The 15,726-nt window shown below is 40.3% G+C and overlaps 1 long non-coding RNA gene across 4 annotated transcripts in view; it reads right to left on the bottom strand.

The window, feature by feature from the left end:
- The window catches only part of LOC126299261 (uncharacterized), a 717,934-nt gene that overhangs the window by 513,970 nt on the left and 188,238 nt on the right, over positions 1 to 15,726 (bottom strand). For 2 of the 4 annotated variants that reach the window (XR_007552757.1, XR_007552756.1), the window contains exon 2: positions 7,978 to 8,838. This is a non-coding gene — a long non-coding RNA (uncharacterized LOC126299261). Of the gene's footprint in view, positions 1 to 7,288; positions 8,839 to 15,726 lie in introns of those variants that run through there. The other 2 variants (XR_007552755.1, XR_007552754.1) reach the window with 1 other exon arrangement.

Here is a 15,726-nt window from a genome sequence, read left to right as displayed (position 1 = left end):
GGTTTCCAACCTGATTTTGGCCACATGAGGGGAATTAACAGACTTTGAACATTGAATGGTAGTTGCTGCTAGATGTGCGGGACTTTCCACTTAAAAAATCATTAGGGGATTCAGTATTCCGAGATCCGCAGTGTCAAGAGTGTTTCAACAGTAGCAAATTTCAGGCGCAGTGCAAGCTATCGGTGGCTCCATAATTGTGTGGGCTGTGCTTACATAGAATGGACTTGCTCCTCTGGTCCAACTGGACCAGCCATTGAATGAATGGAAATGTTTATGTTCAGTTACTTGGAGACCATTTGCAGCTATTGGTGTTTGAAACAATGGTGGAATTTTTATAAATGACAGTGTACCTGGTCACCAGGCCACAATTGTTTGCAGTCGCTTTGAATAACTTTCTGAACAATTCAAGTGTATGATTGGGCACCAAGATCACTCAACGTGAATCCTTTCATACATTTATGGGACATAATTGAGATGTCAGTTCATGCACAAACTAGTGTAAAAGGAGCACCCGCAATTATAGACAGCATGGGACGATATTTCTGCAGGGGTCTTCCAACAACGTATTGAGTCCGTGTCACATCATATTGCTACACTACTCCGGGTAAAAGCACGTCCAACATGATATCAGGAGCCAACCCATAACTTTTGACACCTCAGTGTATTACACCATTAGTCCGTGAATGTATTATTTGTAGGTGATAGTGTTCTTACATAATTTGTGAACCCAAAGAAGCAATTCTGCTCTTGTGGATAGGTTATCTGCTGCAATTGGCATAGATAAGTACCGTCAGGCATACCACCATACATTCCATCAGTGGTGCCGTCCAGGTCATTAAAAAAGAGATACAGATTCTACATTGCCCGCCTCCTGTGTTTCAACCACTAGATTCCGTGCCACACACCGATCCACTTTGGAACATCACGGTTTCAAACACACTAGTCATGACATTGGACGCAGTGACATAATCACATAACAATGCTTCACACATAACTACAACAGTGCCATAAGACATCAAATTCAGAGTGAACATGTTTCCAGTCATTTCACGTTCACTGGTACCACATGTGAGATCAACAGAAATATCCACTCATCAGCTTTTGCAGTCCTCCCACACTGTCTTTGTAAATTCAGGCCCCACTGTTTGCAACCAGTCAATTGAAAACTTACTTGCAGTAAATGGAGAGCATTTTCAAGTAACAGCAAATTATTGGCTCTTTTGAATAGTTCACTTTGGTGACCAGTAATCTTGATCAACATGTTACTTCAGTAGTGTTAGACATTATATTATGACGCTCCCTGCACCAGGCCTACAACGCCCTCATGATGGTGCTTATTTCACATTGCACAAAATCAATGGGTCAAAGGCTCACACAGGTCCTGTACAATGAGAGGCATGATGACATGATTCTGTCTGAATTCTGGAGACATCTGCATGGAATGATCATCAGTTTGGATGCTTTACTGTTACACATTTGGCAACAACAATTGCTACCAAAGTGAGGTTAATTTTAATTGTTCAGGAAGGGCAACCATTATACTAGTTACCAGTAGTAAGTAAGTAAGTAAGTTTACTTTTCAGGTGTAGTTGTTGTTGTGGTCTTTAGTCCCGAGACTGGTTTGATGCAGCTCTCCATGCTACTCTATCCTGTGCAAGCTTCTACATCTCCCAGTACCTACTGCAACCTACATCCTTCTGAATCTGCTTTGTGTGTTCATCTCTTGGTCTCCCTCTATGATTTTTACCCTCCACGCTGCCCTCCAATACTAAATTGGTGATCCCTTGATGCCTTAGAACATGTCCTACCAACCGATCCCTTCTTCTGGTCAAGTTGTGCCACAAACTTCTCTTCTCCCCAATCCTATTCAATACTTCCTCATTAGTTATGTGATCTACCCATCTAATTTTCAGCATTCTTCTGTAGCACCACATTTCGAAAGCTTCTATTCTCTTCTTGTCTAAACTATTAATCGTCCATGTTTCACTTCCATACATGGCTACACTCCATACAAATACTTTCAGAAAAGACTTCCTGACACTCAAATCTATACTCGATGTTAACAAATTTGTCTTCTTCAGAAACGCTTTCCTTGCCACTGCCAGTCTACATTTTATGTCCTCTCTACTTCGACCATCATCAGTTATTTTGCTCCCCAAATAGCAAAACTCCATTACTACTTTAAGTGTCTGATTTCCTAATCTAATTCCCTCATCATCACCCGACTTAATTCGACTACATTCCATTATCTTCGTTTTGCCTTTGTTGATGTTCATCTCATACCCTCCTTTCAAGACAATGTCCATTCCATTTAACTGCTGTTCCAAATTCCTTGCTGTCTCTGACAGAATTACAATGTCATCAACGAACCTCAAAGATTTTATTTCTTCTTCATGGATTTTATTAATACCTACTCCGAATTTTTCTTTTGTTTCCTTTACTGCTTGCTCAATATACAGATTGAATAACATAGGGGAGAGGCTACAACCCTGTCTCACTCCCTTCCCGACCACTGCTTCCCTTTCATACCCCTCGACTCTTATAACTGCCATCTGGTTTCTGTACAAATTGTAAATAGCCTTTCGCTCCCTGTATTTTACCTCTGCCACCTTTAGAATTTGAAAGAGAGTATTCCAGTCAACATTGTCAAAAGCTTTCTCTAAGTCTACAAATGCTAGAAACGTCAGTTTGCCTTTTCTTAATCTTTCTTGTAAGATAAGCCGTAAGGTGAGTATTGCCTCACGTGTTCCAGTATTTCTACGGAATCCAAACTGATCTTCCCCGAGGTTGGCTTCTATCAGTTTTTCCATTCGTCTGTAAAGAATTCGTGTTAGTATTTTGCAGCTATGGCTTATTAAACTGATTGTTCGGTAATTTTCACATCTGTCAACACCTGCTTTCTTTGGGATTTGAATTATTATATTCTTCTTGAAGTCTGAGGGTATTTCGCCTGTTTCATACATCTTGCTCACCAGATGGTAGAGTTTTGTCAGGAATGGCTCTCCCAAGGCCGTCAGTAGTTCCAATGGAGTGTTGCCTACTCCGGGGGCCTTGTTTCGACTCAGGTCTTTCAGTGCTCTGTCAAATTCTTCACGCAGTATCGTGTCTCCCATTTCATCTTCATCTACATCCTCTTCCATTTCCATAATATTGTCCTCAAGTACATCGCCCTTGTATAGACCCTCTATATACTCCTTCCACCTTTCCGTTTTCCCTTCTATGCTTAGAACTGGGTTTCCATCTGAGCTCTTGATGTTCATACAAGTGGTTCTCTTATCTCCAAAGGTCTCTCTAATTTTCCTGTAGCCAGTATCTATCTTACCCCTAGTGAGATGTGCCTCTACATCCTTACATTTGTCCTCTATCCATCCCTGCTTAGCCATTTTGCACTTCCTGTTGATCTCATTTTTGTGACATTTGTATTCCTTTTTGCCTGCTTCATTTATTGCATTTTTTATATTTTCTCCTTTCATCAATTAAATTCAATATTTCTTCTGTTACCCAAGGATTTCTACTAGCCCTCGTCTTTTTACCTACTTGATCCTCTACTGCCTTCACTACTTCATCCCTCAAAGCTACCCATTCTTCTTCTACTGTATTTCTTTCCCCCATTCCTGACAATTGTTCCCTTATGCTCTCCCTGAAACTCTGTAGAACCTCTGGTTCTTTCAGTTTATCCCAGTACCATCTCCTTAAATTCCCCCCTTCTTGAAGTTTCTTCAGTTTTAATCTACAGTTTGTAACCAATAGATTGTGGTCAGAGTCCACATCTGCCCCTGGAAATGTCTTACAATTTAAAACCTGGTTCCTAAATCTCTGTCTTACCATTATATAATACCTTTTAGTATCTCCAGGGTTCTTCCATGTATACAACCTTCTTTCATGATTCTTAAACCAAGCTATGATTAAGTTGTGCTCTGTGCAAAATTCTACCAGGCGGCTTCCTCTTTCATTTCTTAGTCCCAATCCATATCCACCTACTACGTTTCCTTCTCTCGCTTTTCCTACACTCGAATTACAGTCACCCATGTCTATTAAATTTTCATCTCCCTTCACTATCTGAATAATTTCTTTTATTTCATCATACATTTCTTCAATTTCTTCGTCATCTGCAGAGCTAGTTGGCATATAAACTTGTACTACTGTAGTAGGTGTGGGCTTCGTATCTATCTTGGCCACAATAATGCGTTCAGTATGCTGTTTGTAGTAGCTTACCCGCATTCCTATTTTCCTATTCATTATTAAACATACTCCTGCATTACTGATATTTGATTTTGTGTTTATAACCCTGTAGTCACCTGACCAAAGGTCTTGTTCCTCCTGCCACCGAACTTCACTAATTCCCACTATAACTAACTTTAACCTGTCCATTTCCCTTTTTAAATTTTCTAACCTACCTGCCCGATTAAGGAATCTGACATTCCAAGCTCCGATCCGTAGAACGCCAGTTTTCTTTCTCCTGATAACGACATCCTCTTGAGTTGTCCCCGCCCGGAGAACCGAATGGGGGACTATTTTACCTCCGGAATATTTTACCCAAGAGGACGCCATCATCATTTAATCATACAGTAAAGCTACATGCCCTCGGGAAAAATTACAGCCGTAGTTTCCCCTTGCTTTCAGCCGTTCGCGGTACCAGCGCAGCAAGGCCTTTTTGGTTATTGTTACAAGGCCAGATCAGTCAATCATCCAGACTGTTGCCCTTGCAACTACTGAAGAGGCTGCTGCCCCTCTTCAGGAACCACATGTTTGTCTGGCCTCTCAACAGATACCCCTCCGTTGTGGTTGTACCTACGGTATGGCTATCTGTATCGCTGAGGCACGCAAGCCTCCCCACCAATGGCAAGGTCCATGGTTCATGGGGTAGTATCTCCATATTGTCTATTGCTTTATGATCTCACAATTAAGTGTGCATCAGGAATATTAATGAAACATAAACATGAACATGAAAACTACAACTGAAAAAACTGAAAATCACTTGCTGCACTTATCAATGTCATATACACATACATTGGTTCTTTAGCTTCCGATATGAAAGGTAAAACAACAAACAGGTGCGGCAGTGAAATGAGAGATTTGGCAACACTGGAAGTAGGAATCACAAAACAGGAGTGATGCCACTGACCCTGATATTTATGTTCAGTAGAGATGCTATCATGGGCCAGTGAACAATGTGTTGTTGCCACGAAGGTAATTTACAAAAATGACAACTAAGCAGCTATGCAGTGTGTTTTTCGTAGTCATTACAATGTCGCAAGTCATGCCCCTGTCCCATCAGCACATGCTATCAAAGTACAGGTACAGAACTTTGAGGAAATGGGTGATGAGGTGCAAAAGAAGGATGGAAGTGCAAAATGGATATGTACAATAGAGAATGTTAAAGGAATGGAAGAAGCCTTCAGCCGAAATTCCAGGCATTCTGCACAAAAGCATGTGCTGGAACTTGACGCAACAGATTGCAGTGTGTGGTGAATATAGCAAAAAGAACTGCAAAACTACCTATATTCTGCAAATGAGCTCCTGAAGATAATATTCTTTCACCAGAATCTGACCATGAATGATGAGGTGTCAGGCTTTGCTGACAAGCAAAACTTCAGCAACTGATCATGTGAAAATCCTGAAATGCTTCATGAAACACAACTTCAGTCATAAAGTGGTGGTGTGGTGCAGTATATTAATGTTTGGAACTGCTGGGTGCTATATTTTCTAAGACAACTGTGCTAATGCCGGTACCATGAATACAAAACATTATGTTCACATAGTGAAACACACCCTAATGTGACTACTTCCTGTAACTTTAGCCACATTCTTCCAACAAGACCATACCTTGCAGCATTCCATCAACATGCTACAGAACATCTTTCCTGGTCATCTGACCTTCCAGTATGTGATTTGTTCCTTTGGGGTCATTTGAAATCTCAGATCTTCCAGTGGACCCACCAAACACCATCCAAGAAATGAAGGACCAAATTCAGGAGGAAATTAATTGAAGTTCAGTGCCAGTCTTGCAAGATGTGAAGTCTAACTTCTTTAAGACATGAAATGTGTAGTCAGTTACATGACATCATTTCAAGTGATTGTCATCGTGAAGTGCAAGCATTGTAAACTGTTGTTTTATTTTTTTTTCTAGCACTGTGAATAAATTTTTATTGGTGGTGGAGGTTTCAAGATCATCCATTTCACTGCCATAAATGTTAGTAAGAAAATTAGGACAAGTTGCAAAAATGTTAAGGAACTTCTGCTAAGAGATGTATAGTTCCTTAGAGGTGGAGAGGGGAGAGAAGGGGAAGAAATGACTTTAACATGTTGACTGCCACATGCATAGTGACGGATGTTTCAACACCACGCCAAACTAGGCACACAGCGTTAGGGATGAGGCTGTGCTATGACCTCATGGCAGTCATCATATTAATGGAGATTCCAGTGTATCAGAGCATACATTTTCTTTCTTAATAAGATAAGCTGTTAGTAGGCAAGAGGAAGAAAGAATGAGGGAGTAAGATAAGAACAAAGTATTAACGGAACTCGGTGTACATTCTTGACAAATGCAGCATAGAGTTGTCAGTGCTTACAGACAAACAGAACTGCAAGAAATAACTGCAGTCTGGGAAGAATGTACATCTTGTGACAGTTACCTTGAAAAATAAAAACAGGAAAAACATCTCATTTGAAATTGGTTACTCCATTTGTATATTAGCATGGGGTTAATTCATCATGCTTGTGGAAATTTTACTTAACTATTTGTGATGATTCCTTCCCACAAGCCCTCATCCCATTCAGTTGCACCCCTAAATGTCTCATGACACATCTTATTTATTAGGTAATTATGATGTAGATGCATTCTCTGCATGTCATTGAGGTTGATGTTGCAGGAGACGAATTAAATTCAAATTGGCATCCAAATGCCCATCAAACTGGAACAACACTGCCATGCACATTTAAGAACTTACCTGTAGGTTACACAGTAATATTTTCCAGTAACATTAAAAATAGCATCAACAGTAAGCTATATCTGGCTCAGTTTACTATCTATGCAGTTAGATACTAATGCACAAGGTCCAAAATGCATTCTTTGAGAGAATTCATTGTCTTACGAAATTGTCCAGAATGTGTAACTGGGGAGCATCATTTCAAATTGCATAATGACAAAAAAAACTGATTACATGTAACATGGGAAATTTTTCACAAATTTTAAAATGTGAAGTTGTTTGAAATGTACTTCTAGAAATGTGAAAATGTGTCTGTCTTAATACGCCATGACTAAATACAAATAAAAAAAAAAAATTAATGAGGCAAATACATAACTAAGTATTTATTTTTGTTACTATTGTAGAATAGTAGTGTTAATGATGTCCTTTTTGGTGCCATTTGTCTTTGAAAACATTTTTATTACACAATAAATCATTTCATATCAAACTCAGTATGTCTTTCTGGTAAATATTTTGATTTATAGAATCTTGAGAATGGCCATTCTTTTGGTTTCTCTTAATATCTGGTAAGGTTTTCGTGCTCCATTCAAACAACCACAAGCTGATGTACAAACCTCTTCCTCATTGGCAGTTACAATAGGAACTGCACCAATGAAGTTCGCACAGAAATCTATATCTTATATGCTCTTCTAGCCCTCCCCAAAATGTTTAGATAGTAAGTAGTAGATTCACATCAGTCACCTCTGCTTTGCCTGTATGGTGAAATCACTGATGGTTCTCCCCCTGCACATCCGGGGGTAAGAATACGCCCTAGGTATTCCTGCCTGCCATAACAGGCGATTAAAAGGAGTTTCCCATGTTTCGGCCTTTGTGACGGTCCCCTGTAGGGTTTTGAACTCCCTTCTTCAAAACTTTCCCGAAGATCAAGCCAACTGGGGAAGGGAGCCTTACATGGTGCATAATGTCCATCATGCATTGAAATCTTTAGCCCACTTCCTCATTGTCGCATTGCAGTCCCGCTCATTCCCCATCTCTTGGGCGAGCACACCTTCCTGGATGCATTGTGCTGTGTCACTTTCTGTGTCGACGATGACCATGGATTTCTTTCCACCTGATATCCAGCACGTTAGCCAGTCCGTTGTGGTGGGGGCGCCATGTACCGTGTTGGTTGTAGCCCCCTGACCGCACAGGGATCGCTCTGCTCATGCCAGCACCGGTAACTCCCAACGTATGCCAAGGGGTATATACCCATCCCCCTGCGGCATCGGGACTCCCGGCAATGGCCGTCCTACCAGGTTGCCTTTGCTGTGGCTAGGTGGCGCCTGTGGGTAGTGCCCCTGGTCTGAGTGGGTGGCATCAGGGAGAATGACACGCGATGAATCACAGTCCATCATCTATTGTTGGTGGTGGTGAAAGACTAGCAGACTCTAAGCAATCACAAGTTCAATTCAACGCACAGAAGTGCGACCCCAAATCGTTCCCCTCCTTGGCCACACCATGGAAGGAACATCAGGCCAAGGATGGCAGTGGAACTTATTCGCCACAGTACCTTGTATGTTCGAGAGCTGATGGGCAATCTTTCATGATGATGAAGCCTCAGTTTTTTGTGGAGCATTTGGAGTACTAGTTTGGAGAGGTGTAGGGATTGTCCAAAATGAGATGTGGGTCAGTCTTGATCAAAACAGCATCCTCAGCCCAGTCACCAATGTTAATAGCTTGTGACAAGCTGGCGGATGTTTCTGTAACCACCACGCCCCATAAGAGCTTAGATATGGTCCAGGGTATCCTATCTCACAGAGACGTTCTTCTGCAGTCTGGCAATGAGCTGGGCCCCAATTTAGAGTGGCGAGGTGTACATTTCGCTCCTGTAGTCATTCTGTTGTGGTACTACCGAATTTGCGATGCGTTCCTGAAAATAAATCAAAGATACACTGAATGAGTGGAAAGAACAAACATAAGTAGAATAACATCACTGTATGTCAAATTAGAAAAGAATTAAGTATGTACTGATTAGTAACATGAATTTTCTGTTTAGAGTACACCACTCCATTGCCAATGAAGCACCTATGAAGTGAAAACTGCTGCATTTCAGCAAATATTAAGCTGTCAAATGGTGAAGCATATAATCAGCTAATCTGACAACATGTTGCATTCACAATGTAAATGGGCAGCTGCTGACAGTGATGCTAGTGTTTACCAAGAGTCATTTTATAGGTGCATCTTGAAGGCCTTAAGCATTTGTGATGAAGCAAGCTGGGATCTCTTTACTTCATCTCTTATTTTTCCACCTGCCTCCTTAAATTACTTTTATTTTAATTTCTGCCTAGTTACTTTTACATGTATGAATATAATCTGCATTTCCATAAAAGAGAAATGCTGGCCCTCCACCTTAAGGAATATAGCACAAGGTCTCATTCTGTGCCTTCTTTTGTTTATGTAATTAATTTCCTAATTTATTTTGACCATTCCTAGTTAAATTTTTGTTATAGGGTGAAATCAGTAATTGTATTGTGACAGATTCTATTGTTGACTTATAAATAAATGTAAGTTCTGTAGTAAATATAAACATTTGGAAGAAAAACTAGTCAGATTCTTAAAGTATCTATTTGGCTCTATTCAAAAACATATTAGCAAAGTCAGCCCTTAGTTAATTCCAACATAATTACCAGGTTTGTCAAAAGTATTGTTTGTGTAACTATATTAATTTCATTATTTAAACAAATGATTCGGCCTAATCTTTGTGGTAGAAGGAACTACTAAAAAGAATGAGTTATGAGTTTGATTGAATGAGTTAAATTTTAACTGTAATTTCTGTAACTCAAACAGTGAAAATGTAAAGCTTCAGTGCCTATTATTGTGAGGATATACAAAAAAAACTGATTTTTGGTGCTGAGACAGTCAGCCCACAGCCGAGTTTGAGACAGGAATTATGTATTTGTTAAATTAACAACAATCCATCAACTTAACAGTGGAATAAGTGTAACACAAATAAGCCGTGTGTTATGACAATGTCTGTTTAATTTATTTGAGGAATAGTGTCACACATATTGTATTGTCATCACCAGGAATGTTTTCAATTGGCTGAGATAACCAATTACTTGCTGTATGTTAGATGGGAGCTTCTCAAATATCTTCACACCATAGAATATAATTCCTAAGTTAGATTTCTGTCTTGTATTGATGGTGCAGATCACAGTTCAGCTTGAACTGATTTTTCACAGCCACACTACAGTTCTTTCTTGACACCTATATACCCACTATAATGACTGATTTTTTTTTACCCACCAGACAGCATTCTCAGGTGCAGTATAATGCACAGGATGGGGAGAGCCAACTATTGCCTTATCATCAGATGGTACATGTTTGCAGCACTGCTGGAGAGGTGCAGCTGTGGCCAGGCGTGAATAGTACATACTTCTCACTACATTCAGTGTGTACATGTTTTGTTCTCCGGCCATAGCTACATGAGCCACAACAATGCTGGAAATATGCAATAAATATGTCCCATCTGATGATAAATCGCTTGTGAATTCAAAACCGGCCATGGTAAATAGAAACTGAAGAATAAAATCAAAGACGTCTGGCTGCTGCAAACCTTTACACAATTTTAAACCTGAACTGAAATTGCTTCTTCTGGCAACATCTGCCTGAAGAGAGGTATTTAACAAAAACCTTGTGGCATAAGACTACGATTGCTTGGGCTATTTAGAACTAGATGTCAATATTCCTTCAGAGTAACATGAGCACTGACGGAGACCAATATGTTCACTATTACTACTTTTCAGGCATTGAGCTTGCTGGTAATCTGTAAGTAGCTAGTATGTAGGCACAGAAGACACAGAGTGTAAAACCAATGTAACCTACACCATTTTGGTACAACAGACCAATGATCCTTGAAACATATCATTATTTCTACTTAGACACACAAACTATATCTGAAGAACAAATTCAGTCTATATAAAGGGATCTACTGATCTAACTATTATAAAAGGTAGATTGGCAAAAAAAAAATCATGACTCCATCCACCTGTTTTGAACAGTGATGTCATGGTTTAAACTATTTCAAGCACATACAATACGGTGACCATGACATCACTTATTACAACTGCAAACAAACATAAATAACATGTGAAGTATTTAACTCCAACAACAGAATGAAACTGACAGGAGAACAGAATGACGGAGGTGGTTTCGGGCACAGACAAATATACAACAGTAAGAATAATGACAATACAACAAAACAAATATTTGCCCAAAAATCAAGGACATGAAATCATCAAAATTTAACACAAAAAAATTACAAAAACAAAATCTATTGGCACTGTAAATTTCGATATCTCAAATGAGGACTACAATACCAGCAACCCATACACAATTAAAAACCTCAACACCACAATTTTCACCTACATAGCTCCAACAAAGCCCTCGATACCAGGAACCAACATACAACTTTAAAACACGGTATTGCAAATTTCACTTAACCCATAATCCTCAAGCAAAGGTCTTGATATCGTGAACTTGCACCCAACTCCAAAACCCGATGAAACAAATTGACCTATATAGCACCAAAAAACAAATCCCACTGTACACAAAGCAACACACTCAAATGCTAAAATCTATTTTCCACACTTTCATTTACTCTACCTAAAGCAAAGACCACAGTACAACAAACCAAACCATGCCCACATGAGTAATATCAGAAACACATTCTAATGGTACATCAATAATCATGATACCAACCAATCACAAATTAAGTACAATATATATTATTTTTTTACCAACAACTTTTAATTATTTTAGTCAATGCAGATCCAGACCATTCAGCCAGCATGTTTTTGACATTACTGAGAAACCTGATGTGATTTATATGTTTCTATTTAGCATCGGCCACCAGTCAACACTGGCAACGATTCGTTCATCGTCATCATAACAATTGGCGACAAGGTTAAAGGTACAGATTTTTTGGAAAGTGGAACAGTGAAAGCAGCACTATTTATACATGTTTCCAGACTATATACCCGGCTGTGCCACCCATCCTCTCCACATAGTGTGATTGACGAGTGCATGACATTTTTTTCCTACTCCCGTTGTTGATTATTTGCTTTCGTTGTGATGGCAAATCCAGAGGCAGAACTGTTATGATTACAGAATCAGCAGCCCAACGCACTACTGCACACATTGGGACCGCTCGTCCAGGGACAACAACAAGCTGTGCCATAAGTACCGGCTGCACAGCGGGTCACAGTCCCGCCGTTCCGCACATTTGACTTCTGCGTGGAAAGATGGCAGCAGCGACATGTGCAGTTTTCACACCACCTTGCTGCATATGACATCCAACGTAAAACACAGCTGCATATGCTTTTAACTTGTGTTGGCGTAGCATCGTACCTCATTCTCCTCAAACTATTCCCGAGAAGTTCTCCATATCAGCACAGTTTCGAAGAACTTGTTCAGGAATTAACTGATTATTACAAGGAAAGTGTCAATATTGTCACTCAGCAGTACAAATTTTTCCGCACAAAACGTGTACCTCATCAGAATTACCATGAGTGGGTAGCCAATTTGCAAGGCCTCACTTGCGACTGTGGCTTTTCATGTTCTTGTGGCATATCGTATTCTGACATAAGGGTACAGGACGCTATTGTGCAGAACGTGTCCAACACAAGCATTAGAGAGCAAATTCTTAAATTATCCAACCCCACTTTAGAACAAGTGTTGCACATTTTGGACAGGCAAGACACTTTGGATTTTGCTGCAAATTCTCTTGAATCGCCTCCCACTGTCTGTCAGGTTAGCAAGCTGGCTGCACGCGCATCACACATACATGATAATATACCGGCCCGGCGCACGCCTGCCCAATTCACTTCCAGGAGACAGACACCTGTTATGTGCCGGTAGAAGCCGCCTGCTTTGCGCTCATGCCCATCGTGCAAGGCCGTGTGCCATTTTTGCAACAAGAAGGGACATGTCCAGGCAGTGTGCCTCAAGACAAAAATCTAATGCTCCATATTACGTTTTGAGACAAAGTAGCTTCCACCAGAATGGTTTCCAAAATAAGACTTCCTATCACAATGAGCCATAAGCAATGGCAATAAATGTTGTACATTCGCCTCCTGTACCTGTGCCATTACCCTAGTGTGTGAATTTCTTTGTGATGCCAGTGCAAGCCGACGTAAGGAGACTCGTCACACACAATCTGCCTGTCAACACAAGCCAGTGCCCAATGCTTCTCAGAATGCTAATTTTTGCTGATGGCAGAACAAACTTTTTGTAAACTTGAACGTTCGGAATCATATGATTTCTTTTCAGTTGGACGCTGGAGCTTCTGTTACACTCATGAATCATAAAACTTTTGAATTGCTTGGTTCACCTCCATTGAGTAACGCAAATGTTACGTAAGCTACCTACAGTGGTCAAAGTATCCAGGTTTTAGGACTGCAAACTCAAGTGATTTCTTTTCATGTACTGTGTTCACCCTCATCTGTAAACATTTCTGATCTTGATTTATTTGATGTATTCTCCTTAATTATGCTCGATGACATACTAGCAGTCACTAAACGTGTTCCCACCAACAGTGTTTCCGAACTAAGTCAAGAGTTTGCTGACATTTTTTTTCGCCAGGTTTAGGGCGCAAGAAAAATTTTCAGACGCGTACTTGAATTGAAGGACAATGCACAGCCTAAATGTTTCCGCTCTCACACAGTTCCTTCATGCACTTTCTAGATGAAATTGCTAAAACACTGCATGCACTTGAGGAACAAGGAGTGATTGAACCAGTGACAGCATCACTATGGGCTTCACTGTTGGTTATCTTAACAAAACCATCAGGCAAATTGCTGCCATCAATCCTCAACTTGTTGTTTCAACATTTCCTTTGCCACATCCACAAGACTTGTTTGACAAATTGTGTCAAGGTAAATATTTTTCCAAGTTAGATTTCAAAGATGCATATCTTCAAATTCCTGTGGATGACGAATCCCACAAAATTCTCGTCGTGAAAACGCATTTAGGTCCCTACAAATTTAAGAGGCTTCTGTTTGGATGAGCCTCTGCTCCTGCACTATTTCAGCAGTACTTACAGGCTCTTTGTGCATCGATTTCTTCAGTGTGTAATTACCTAGATGACATCGTAGCTTCTGGTTCTACACAGCATGAACATTTGCATAATTTGAGACAGTTATTTGAAGTGTTACATGAAAATGGACTTAAACTCAATAAGGACAGGTGTACATTTTTTTTTCTGGACAGTTATCCTACTTAGGACATGTAATAAACTCTCAAGGCATCCATCCAAATCCGGATCATGTAAGAGCAATATCAGAGCTACCAGCATGCAAGACAGTTAAATAATTACAATCCATCCTTGGAGAGCTCAATTATTATCACGAGGTTTTGCCTCATGCATAATCTCTTGCAGCATCATTACATCGACTATGTTGAAAGAACGTTTCGTTCAATTGGTCGCCTGAATTCGAATGTGCCCTTCAGCAGCTTAAATCTGCATTGTTATCTAGTATATAACCTCTTGGTCTCATCGTTGATGCTTCCGAATTTGGGATCGGAGCTGTTCTTGCTCACAAAATTGGTTTTCGCAATTGCCTGATCGCATTTGCTTCAAAGCTACTCTCCTCTGCGCAGAGTAACTAGTTGCAGATCAAAAAGGAAGCTCTTGCTTTGATTTTTGGAGTCACAAAAACCCACGCCAACACACTATCCAGATTGCCAATAGCTGAAGACTTGCTGTTTGACTGTTCTGAACAGGCTTGTATGTTCACTGGTGTGCAAAATGATGATGCAGTAGAAAGTTTTCCTGCTAACTTTTGACGTATAACCACACCAACAGCTAACAACCTAGTATTAAGTGTCGTTTTGCGTTACGTCACTAAGCAATAGCCTTTGTCTAAAATTTGGATCGAAGAACCATTGGTTCATCCTTTTTTGTGCAGGCGACTTTTTGTCCAACGTGGCATCATCTTGCTCTGCACGCAGAACGATCAGTCTCGTGTTATTGTTCCTTATTCTTTGCAGTCACTGTGCTACGACTTCTTCACCAAGGTCATTCGGGTATCATACAGACAAAACAGTTAGCTCGCCGTCAGTGTACCTGGTTTGGTATTGTTGCTGACATACCCAAGATTTGTTGTTCTAGTTCCGTGTGTGCAGAAAACAATCTGCACCACAGCAGAAAATTTTCTCTTGGCCTAAGGCAACTTTGCCACAGAATAGCTTACATTTAGATTTCGTTGATCCTGTTTGGGACACATGATGCGTAATTCTTGATGATTCTTTTAGCAGTTTTCCATCTGTTGTTCACATGTCATCAACATCGTCTGCTATCATTAAATATTTGTCTTCTACATTTTGCATGCTACAAGTCATTGTCACTGACAATGGATCTCAATTTGTGTCTGCAGGGTTCAAAACCTTTTGTGAAGCTAATGGTATTCAGCATTTAACTTCAGCACTATTCTCCCCTCAATCAAACGGAGCCACTCAAAGATTCATTCCGACATTTAAGTCGCAAATGTCTAAATTGATTGACTCTCATTCTCGTGAGGATGCTCTTTTGTTGTTTTTGTCTTCGTACCAATCGCAGCCATGCGACGGTGCCTTGCAGGTGAATCACTGCAAGGTCATCCTCACAGAACTCTGCATTTGTTGCATCCCCCACACCATATTTCTTTGCCATGGCAGACCCACAAATTCTTGCCAGATGATATTGTCTATTTTTGTCATTCCCATGGCAATCACTGATGGTTGAAAGGGTGCATCCTTCGCCATCTTGGCTGTGCTATGT

The sequence above is a fragment of the Schistocerca gregaria genome, chromosome X (assembly GCF_023897955.1).
Source record: "Schistocerca gregaria isolate iqSchGreg1 chromosome X, iqSchGreg1.2, whole genome shotgun sequence".
Taxonomy (NCBI): Eukaryota; Metazoa; Arthropoda; class Insecta; order Orthoptera; family Acrididae; genus Schistocerca; species Schistocerca gregaria.
Note: the sequence above shows the minus strand (reverse complement) of the source record. Positions and strands in the feature narration are given on the sequence as shown.